The following is a 10,983-nucleotide window of genomic DNA, read 5'->3' as shown; positions in this document are numbered from 1 at the left end:
TTCATGCCTTTGTAAAGAAAATTACTTTTGGGCACAAGAACGAAAGAGAGTTCTTGTTGAAAAACCCCACATACCTTGAATGATGAACTTTAGATCGATACACATTTTTGAGATGTTAATCGTTCCTTTGAATGATGGTTCTTGGAGTTCTTGAACTAGGAACTTGGAATCTTGAATAAATTTGCAGAATTAATGGTGAACTTTGGAGGTTCTTGAAGTTGGATGTGGGAGCTTAGGGTTTTCTTTTTGAGAGAATTTGATGAAATATAACATATAATGCTTCTAATAGGCTTTAATATAGGGTTTGGATGGATTTTGGGTGAGGGTGAATGACCAAAACGCCCCTAAAAATCAAATAATTCTCGAATCTGTCTTTTGGTGGACTGTTTTGATAGTTTGAAGTAAATCAACCATAACGTTTTATTCCGATATTCAAATTAGATGAAACCAATTTCATTAGGAAGAGGACTCTCATATGTTTCCCGTGATATATAGTATCTCACCCAGATCATTGTGTATGAGGAGTTATGATCATTTGAATTTGACCCAAAAATTCACTTTTGATAGGCTGAAGTAGATCGACCATAACCTTTTGCTCCGATAGACAAATTAGATGAAACCAATTTCATTGGAAAAAGGACTCGCAGAAATTTCCATTGATAAATAGTAGATCACCCAGATCATTATGTACAAGGAGTTATGATCGTTTAAAGTTGGAGGAAAAATACGCCAGGCCTCAATACTTTTTCCTGCATGTTTTACTGTTCACTACTATTCACAGTTCGATCGAAATGTTCATAACTCGTCGCTTGGGTGTCCATTTTGGATGATCCATATATCATTGGAAAGCTTATTTGATACTCTACGTAATGGTGGGCCATAATCTAAGACATTCTACACGAAAAATTTATAATTCATTCTAGAAGATAGAACCCAACACGTTTACGCTAAAATTTCAACGAAAAATTTCCTGGGGTATTACATTTAGTCTGTCAAGGTCTTTAATATGGAAATTCTGAAAGAGATGCTGCTCTAAATTAGTGATACCATCTTGATTATTATCAGTGATAATGATAGCATCAACATAAATGACTAAGTGAATACAGAAATTTGGTTAAGAATGGCAATAAAATACTGAATGATCAACTTTACTACGAATTATGCCAAACTCCTGAATTACTGTTCTAAACTTCCCAAACCAGGATCGAGGGGACTATATCAAACCATAAAATGGCCTACGCAATCGACATACAAGGCTACTAGACTCCCCCTAAGTAACAAAACCAAGTGGTTGCTCTATATAGACTTCTTCCTCAAGATCACCATACAGAAAATCATTCTTAATATCCAATTGATAAAGAGTCCAATGGCAAATAGCAACCATAGATAGAAAAAGATGGACATATGTTATCTTAGCCATGGGAGAGAAAGTGTTATTATAATCAAGCCCAAATATCTGTGTATATCCTTTGGCAACAAGGCGAACCTTAATCCGATCAACCTGACCATCTGGACCAACTTAAACTGCATAAACCCAATGATAACCAACAGTAGATTTGCCTGCAAGAAGGGAAACAAGCTCCCAAATACCACTCGTATGTAAAGTAGATATCTCATCAATCATAGCCTATTTTTACCCTGAATGTGAAAGTGTTTCACCTATAGTCTTAGGGATGGAAATAGAGGACAATGATAATACAAAAGCATAATAGGGTGATGATAGACGATGATAAATCAAGAAAGTATAATGTGGGTTAGCATTATGAGTGGATTTTATACCTTTTTAAAGTGTAACTGATTAGCTAAGATGAGGCAAGTCCACAGTAGGGGAAGCTTAAGGCACGTGACATGAATCATTTGGAACTATGATGGACCAGGGCAACAATGATAAGTTAAAAGTAGTGGCACTGCAGCTGGAGATGTAAAAGTAAATGTAGACTCCTCAAAGGTTGGTATGGGTAATATTAGAGGTATGGGTAGAACCTCAAAGATATCAAGATGATCATAAAATATATAGTAACGTTGAGATTCAACGAATATGATATCGGTGGACATAAGGTAGCAACCCAAATTAGGTGAATAGCATCAATACCCTTTTTAAACTCTAGAGTAACCAAGAAAGACACATTTGAGAGCACGAAGGGATAATTTATTATTTTCTAAGGCTAAGTTATGAACAAAACACATGCTCTCAAAAACACGAGGGGGATAGAGTAGAGATATGACTGAGAAAGTAGTATAGAATGAGGAACCTAATTTTGAATCGAAGATGATGGCATTCCATTAATGAGATGTCAAGATGTGAAGACTGCAACGCCCCATAAATGCAGCGGAATATGGGATTCAATGAGAAGAGTGCGAGCAATCTCAATGAGATGCCTATTTTTCCTTTCTACTATACTGTTATACTGAAGAGTGTATGGACATGATGTCTGGTAAATAAATCCTTGGTGAGTCATAAATTTTTGAAACTAGGAGGATAAGTATTCTAAGGCATTATCACTACTAAAAGTACGAATAGAAGCACCAAATTAATTTTGTGTTTCAACACAAAAACTTTTGAATATAGAAAATAATTTAGAACGATCTTTCATTAGGAAAACCCAAGTGCATCATGAAAAAACATTAATGAAAATAACAAAGTAATGAAATCCTAAGGGTAAACTGACTCTACTAGGACCCCAAATATAAGAATGAATTAATGAGAAAATAAACTCTGAACGACTCTCAATACTACGTGAAAATATGGCACGAGTGTGTTTCCTAAGTTAACATAACTCACAATCTAATGTGGATAAACTAGACAAACTAGACACCATCTTTGTAGCTTGAATAGACTCGGATGTCCCAAATATTTGTGAATAAGGTCTGGAGAGTTTGTAACGGAGCATGATGTAAAGGAATTTAAAGAGGTGAGATGGTAAAGGCCTTATGATTCATGTCTTGTGTCAATCATCTGTCCCATACTGCAGTCCTGCATTAGAAAAGAATCATAAAAAAAGTTATATTACAATGAATGGCACGTGTCAAATGACTAACATATACAAGATTAAAAGGATAACTAGGCACATAAAGAACAAAGTCTAGAGTGATATAAGATAGGGGTTTGGCTTGTCCAACTTCTAGTTTTGTTCGACTCCTACTGGCTAAAGTAATAGCAAGAAGAGATTGTGAATAGACAATATCAGAAAAAAGTGACTTGTTACTGAAAATATGATCAGAAGCACCTGAGTCTACCACCCATGATCCAAAGGTAGAAGAATATATAGTTGCAACTATTGGTAAATATGTATGCTTACTTGCTCGACACTGAAGATACTCATGATATTCCTTGTCAGATAAATATACACGTTGATCACCTGTGGTGTTAGACTGAGCAACATGAGCATTTTTAGGTGGTAGACTATGCAAAAAATAGCATATTCCAGGAGTATGTCCAAGCCTATTATAATAACTAAACTTAGGCTAAGAATAGCATACATCATGAGTATGTTCAAGCCTTTTACAATAACTACACCTAGGTCGAGATCTTTTGAATCGATCTCCCCCACGTCGATTTTACATAGACTGTGATGTTTGATTTTAGATCTCCTTATTAAGTGTTTATATTTAATCAGATGATTAAATTAAGCAAACAAGTCAGTATTAAATTAAGCAAACAAGTCAGTCACCTAAAAATTAGTCAATCACTAAAAAAAATTGATTGCCAAAAACTGGCCAAAATCAAGAAATAACTAAATAGACAACCTTGGAATGAAGGGGCGACCTCATTAAAAAAGAAATCTGGATGGAATCTGTTACACGCACCGGCGTGTGACGTGCGTGATGTGCAGATCTGAGGCTTTTGACGGCGCATAGATTGGAGGAACTAAGATTCAATCACTAGGGTTTGCTCGCCTGAGTGTTTCGCACCTCGTGGTAGTGTTGGTTTTCGCACACAACATTTATAAAATAGACAAGGGCTCAAATTAGACTTCACAGTCACAGGAAATTAAAGCACGACGACAGTTCTATTGAGTTTTCTTACCAATAAGTTTCTCACCAAATCTCTAATACCATGTGAGAAATAATGGAGAAAATATTATTATTGAATTGTTGTATCTAAATTATTACATTGAGACCTTATTTATAGACACTACGTCACAATCCTTTTCCAAGTAAATTTTGGATACTATACCTATTCCTATTCCTACTCATATTTTAATAGTAAGTAGAAGAAAAGAGCATAAAATAGGTAATATTTTAAAGAAGATGGTACCAGACTGGAAGCATTGTATAAGTTATCCTTTAGATTATAACGGAAGGGTATAGGTGATTTGGAAGGTACACATACAAGTTCAGGTTTTGAAGGCTCATGAGCAATTCATTCAATATAAGGTTTATGATGCAACCACAAATTTCGCAACCTATCTTACTGTGATTTATGCCAAAATTGGAAGTCCACAAAGAGAGGTATTATGAAAAGAACTAGAACAACTTAGAGGAAGTATTCAAGAGGTTGTTGTGATTTGAATAATGTCTTAGCTACTAAGATAGGAGAGGATCCCTGTCCTACCAGGTGAGACAGCCCTCCCAGGATTGTATTGATAATTTATAGCTTATTGTGTTAAAACAAACAGGCTGGCACTTCACTCTCTGTAACAAGCACCAGGATGGTTGTGGAGTGTATTTAGGGCTGTGCATCGGTTGGTTTGGTTTGATTTTATATATTATGGGTCCAGTTTATCGATTTTCGATTTTTAAATATGCTAAACCAATAACCAAATCAATAAACTATTTTTTATTGATTTTTGATTTATTAATTTTTAGTCCTTAACGGTTCGATTTTCGGTTTAACCGATAAGAAAATACTCATAAAATAGAAAAAGTAGTAACTAACATGAAAATAAATCGAATCTTAGTTGCAACCAAAATCCTACATGATGTTTTAATTTATATGAATTTTCAAGCTTGAACTAAATGTTTGTTAGGAGGAATTATATGTTTGTTTAATTGAAATAATATGTTTGTTAATTTGTAGATATATGTGTGTGTGTAAAATATTAATTTAATATATTCTTATTGGGTTACCGGTTTACCCAATAAGTCAATAAGAAAAGCTAAAACCGAACCAATAACCCAATAATTTTTTTATAAAACCATTAAAAAACCATTAACCCAATAACCCAACAAACCAACAACACTAACATTTTTATCGGTTCAGTTTATTGGTCGATTCGGTTTTTGCACACCCTGAGTGTATTCAAAGATTGACTTGGCATTTGGTAACTATAAATGGATAGTGGATTATGGGCATGTAGAGCATGAATTTTTGAATCTTGGGTGTCTGACCATTCTCCAATTCTCATCCAAGTGAGTGCTAGACCTCCATCCAAGCCAAAGTCATTCAAGTTGCTTAAGTTTATTTTAGACCACCCAAATTTTGCAAGAATCTTGACAACAGTAGAGTAGAAGATTCACTGGTTATGGAATGATTTAATAAGACTAAACTCAAACCTCTGAAGGTTGGTTTGAAGGATCTAACTACCTATATGGTATCATATAGTCAGAAATTACAGGATGCTAGACAAAACCTAGAGATAGTACAAAGTCAACTGGCCACTCAACCAGATCTTGATAGCGCAGGAACAAATGCATATGGCCGAGATTAGGAAATGGAGCAAAATAGAGGAAAAAGTGCTCATGAAGAAGTCAATGATAACTTGGATAACCAGCAGAGATGTAAATATCAAGTATTTCCATGCACAGATGAACATAAGAAGCAACAGGAACACTATCACTTCTATTCATAATGCTAATGGGGTTAAATTGTACGAACCTAAATTAGTGGAGGAGGAGTTCATATCATGTTTCACTAAACTTATGAGGACAACATCTGAGGATCTTCCTTGTTCAAATGTGGAACTCACAAGAAATGGATCCTGCCTTTCCTATCAACAAAGATGTGTTCTTATTGCCCCAATCACAGACTAGGTGATAGTGGATGCAATGGAAGGAATGGGTCAGGATAAACAACAGTTATTGATGGCTTCCTAGATGAGATTTTTCTTAAGCATTAGTCTATTGTCAGAGATGATGTAGTGAATGCTATCAAGGAATTTTTGAGATTGGCAAGATGTTAAGAGAGGTCAGTTGCATAACTCTTACCCATATGCTAAAAGTTTCTAATCCTACTCTCGTGTAAGACTATAGACCTATTGCATGTTTCATAATCTACAAGATTATCACAAAGCTCTTGACAAATAGGATTAAATAGGTTTTAAGTTTTATTGTTAGTCCCTCACGGTCTGCTTTCATTGAGGGTAGAAGTATCATTGACAATATCTTGTTTATTCACGAGGTAATGAAATGGTATTCTAGAAAAGGATTGTATCCTAAATTTACTATGAAAGTTGATTTAAGAAAAGCTTACGATTCCATTGAATGAGAATTTTTGAGAATATTTCTTGCTGAACTAGGCTTTCCCTTTAAATTTATTAATTGGATAATGGAATGCATCTCTACTGCTTCCTACTCTCTCGTTATCAATGGACGTCTGTCCCAAAATTTTCAGAGAAAAGAGGAATTAGTCAAGGGGACCCCATGTCACCCTACCTATTTGTCTAAGTTGATCTAACTTCTATCCAGTTACTCCAAGAAACTTTCCATAGATTATCTACAGTTACACGTTTTCACGCCAATAATGAGAACAATTCTATATTTATGACTGGTGTAAAGTCAGAGTTGAAACAAACTATTCTTGCAACACTGGATATGGAGAAGGAGAGACACCCTTTAAGTATTTGGGGGTTCCTATTTCATTCAGAGTATGTCATTAGTGGGGAAAATCACAGAAAGGGTCAGATGTTGGTTTGCATAGTTGCTCTCTTATGCCAGAAGAATTCAACTTATTTAGTCATTTTTGGTATGTAGACTTGTTGTACACATCCTTTTGTAACCAAAGAAAATACTGAAAATGATAGATTGTATTTGTAGAACTTACTTGTGGACAGGTTCAACTTTGAGATCAAAGAAGGCCATGGTCTCTTGGGAAAAGCTCTGTCTTCCAAAGGCTGCAGGGCTCAGAATGTCAAAAACCTGAAGTTGTGGAATACTACTGCTATATTAAAGTTGTGGTGGGTAGTGCTTGAGGAAAACGATTATTTGTGGATAAAATGGGTGCACATATTTTACATAAAAAAAATAAGCCAATGGATCAATGCACCATACCAGTCAATGCATTATGGGTAGTGAGGAAAATATTAGAGGTTAGAAAGTATCCAGAAGAAATGGATCTATAAGGGGATTTAGATGCAAATCTGAATGCAGAAGTGGTAGCAGACAATTTTTCTATTCAAAAGATGTACCTCAGCCTTATGCCATCCTACCCAAAGGTGCCCTGGAAGAGTATAGCACTACCACAACTTATCCATCCTAGACACAAAGTTATCTTGTGGTTGGCTGCTTGGAAAAGATTGGTAACTGTGGAGCGGCTACTAAAGTTTGGTATTCAGGTGATACTTGATTGTGTTTTCTATGGAGCTTATGTTGAAGCCTTTGATCATATCTATTTTGATTGGTGTTGTTGCTAGATCATTGTGTCAAAGGATGTTGGTCTAGATGGGGTTCAATAGAACTACTAGGAACTGGCAAAGTGAACTAGAGTTGGCCAACCGGTGGGTAAGTGAAAAGTAAGGGAAAGGTTCAATTATGAGTTGTCTTTGCTATAGTGGTGTGTTTTATATGAAGGGAAAGGAATGCCTTGAGATTTCAATCTAGCCCCTATCAATGGGACAGAGTCAGTAAGGAGATTGGCCTCTAAATAGATGTTCGAGGAAGGGACTTGCACAAATGGAAGACTGTCGTGCTGATGATTGACAGATTGCAAAGAGCTATGCTTGCTGAAGTCCTGTACGATGGATATAGAATTCGAAGTGTAGTAGTTGCTTTATTTTTTTTCCTAATAGGTGGCTTTGGTTTAGTCTCTTGAGAAGTCAATGGTCAGCACTAGGTTTTGTATGCTGCACTTATTTTGGTATCAATAAAAGTGAGTAATTTCGACCAAGAAAAGAAAAAACTTAACCGGTGTTATGAAATATAAAACAAGAACAAGAAGAATGAAAAGAAAAGAAAGAGTGATTATTATTTCTCTTGACATATTTCTTGATGAGTTAATAACAATGAACGAAAACTCTTTTATTTATAAGGAAAAATTAATCTTGGGTTTTTAATTTTTCATAAATAGACATTTACTATTTATGGGAAAGTAGACATTCACAATGTATGATAATATATATAACACTCTCCTTGAATATCTAATTGATAGATAATGTGCCTCATTAAAACCTTGCTAGAAAAAATCTAGTGAAAAAAAAATTAGTGAAGGAAAAATAGTACACATATCTAACTATACACATATAAACTACCTCATTAAAAACCTTACAAGAAAAATCCAGCGAGACAAAATCTCGTATTCGAAAAAGAGTACAACGCGTATTAACTCCCCTTAATGAGAACATTATTGAACCTTTGCATCTCGATCTTGTACACCATCTTCTTGAAAGTTTCAATTGGAGGAGACTTGGTAAATAAATTAGCCACATTGTCACTTGAACGAATTTGTAGGACGTTAATATCACCATTCTTTTGTAGCTCGTGTGTATAGCAAAGTTTTGGCAAAATGTGCTTCGTTCTATCTCCTTAAGTCCTCCCTTAAGTTGTGTTGTGCATGTTGCATTATTGCAATACCCTAACTTAGGATAAAGAGTCTCATATCGACAAAACACAGGAGGGATGATGGGTATATAAGTAAGCAAGTTTTACTCCCTAGTGACGCATTTTAAAGTCGTACGGGTCTAGACCTAAAGCAGATAATATTACTAGTGGGCTGGGCTAAGGGGTCTCTCTGGCCTTGATGGTTCAGGATACCCGTCGCAGCCAGGGCCCTGGCTCGGGTCATGACAAGAATGGTATCAGAGCCGCTTTTGTGTCAGCCCTGTCCATATGGGCCAGAGTTTAAACTGAGTTTAGGAAAACCCTGATAAGGCAGGGCAAACCTTAGTCTTGAGTCTAGGCAAATCCCATTCGATGGGGCAAATCTCTGCGAGGACGTTGAGTTCATAAGGGGGTTGTATGTAACACCCTAACTTAGGATAAGGAGTCTCACATCGACAAAACATAGGAGGGTGTTGGGTACATTAGTAAGCAAGCCTTACTTCCTAGTGACGCATTTTAAAACGGTGCGGGTTTAGACCCAGAGCGGACAATATCACTAGTGGGCTGGACAAGGGGTCTCTCAGGCCATAATGGTTCGAGATGCCCATTGCAGCCAGGTCCTCGGCTCGAGTCGTGATAATTATCCTCATAAAAAATAATGGGTACTTTGTCACATTTCAAACCATATTTTTCATGAATGAGATGTATCGTGGACCTTAACCACACACACTCTTGGCTTGCTTCATGAACAACTATTATATCAGCATGGTTCGACGAAATAGCTAAATAAACTGCTTTGTATATCTCCAAAATATGACAGTACCCCCACATATGAACACATAGCTTATCTCAGGTCGAGTTTTATACGAGTTAGATAAGTACCCAACATCAGCATAACCAACAAGATTGAGACTACAGTCTTTAGAATAAAACAAGCTCATATGTTTGATATCATTCTGATGTCTCCTAGTAGGAGCAAAACTATATCTTGCTAACAAATTAACAGAAAAAGGCTATATCAGGCCTTGTAGTATTTGCAAGATACATTAGTACACCAATGACACTAAGATGTGGTACTTCATAACCAATTCAATTTGGTATATTTTTCATGTCAACAAATAATCTATTGCTTTTGAAAACTCTCCAAGAGTTTCAATAATTTTCAAGTTATAAGCTTATACAATATAAGAATTATAAATAAGTTTCCCAAAAACTTTTATATGTTTCAAACATTTTGAAACCTTAAAAGGTTTTATATAAATTTTGTCAAGTGACAATATTCAGCATTTCATGAGTGGTATCTTCAAGTATCTGGACTACAAATCAAATAAGTTTTATGCTTACCAAAATGCATTCTTTCACGTCACTTGATAAATATTTCTACGTCAGCATGTTTAAATAAATGTAGAATTCAGATTCTCAGAATATTTTACAATATTGCATCAGATATTGTCGAAGATATATCATTTTGTATTGATTCACAATGCGATATAACATTTTGAAATCTCATCACTTCATTATTTTCAAGTACCTGAATCTCTCATAAGTTTTTCCTTCTTATTATGATTATTTGCTCCTTATTCTTTTCAAGGATTATTTCATTTGGAATCGATTGGTCTACTACGCTTCATGCATGCATAGACTTTGTCCTTTATGAACACAAAATAGGAGCACCTACTGCTTAAATATGAGATGTGTTCGGCATTTGACTTGAATTATCTTTTGAATGAGGATTTGATGATAATTCCTAACATATTTCATAGCTGCTTATAATCTCTCCTTTATGTTAGGAAAACTAACATATATCCTCTATCTTCTTTGAGGAATCCATCTTTATGCATTATTGTAGATTCATTAATCATAAACTGCACATCAAAACTATTAGATGGACAATGTGAGAGAGAATTAATCATAATTTATTAGTTTAATGCATACAAGTACTTTTGTATATAATATTTCAAACTAACACATGAAGTTTTTGTTCTCATTAGCAATGGTTCATCTATTTATCAAAGATATTCGATGCCAAATCAACATTGTCAAGATGAATTGTCTTGATTATACAATCTGAAAATTATGCTCTTAACTCAATTTTATTGAGCAAGCAACTTTATGAATGTCAAACTGCAGGTTGACGATAAATGTACATGTGATCATCTTATTGATGCATCTTTTCAACATATCACATGATAGGTGAACTAGCCCATATTCATTTTCTATAATTTTCAGATTTTAAGGGATTCAATCCTAACATTAGTTGGTCCAACCAACTTATCATGAGAACAAACA

The 10,983-nt window shown here is 35.2% G+C and overlaps 1 long non-coding RNA gene across 3 annotated transcripts in view; it reads right to left on the bottom strand.

The window, feature by feature from the left end:
* The window catches only part of LOC107877135, a 23,067-nt gene extending 15,096 nt beyond the window's left edge, over positions 1-7,971 (bottom strand). The window contains exons 1-3 of one of the 3 annotated variants that reach the window (XR_007042739.1): positions 7,347-7,971; positions 6,983-7,077; positions 1,780-2,974 (exon numbers count right to left, since the gene is read on the bottom strand). This is a non-coding gene — a long non-coding RNA (uncharacterized LOC107877135). Of the gene's footprint in view, positions 1-1,278; positions 2,975-6,982 lie in introns of those variants that run through there. The other 2 variants (XR_007042737.1, XR_007042738.1) reach the window with 2 other exon arrangements.
* Between the last annotated feature and the right edge of the window lie 3,012 nt (positions 7,972-10,983).

Source organism: Capsicum annuum, chromosome 7 (assembly GCF_002878395.1).
Source record: "Capsicum annuum cultivar UCD-10X-F1 chromosome 7, UCD10Xv1.1, whole genome shotgun sequence".
Taxonomy (NCBI): Eukaryota; Viridiplantae; Streptophyta; class Magnoliopsida; order Solanales; family Solanaceae; genus Capsicum; species Capsicum annuum.
The sequence above is the reverse complement of the archived record's forward strand: the minus strand, read 5'-3'. Positions and strand labels throughout refer to the sequence as shown.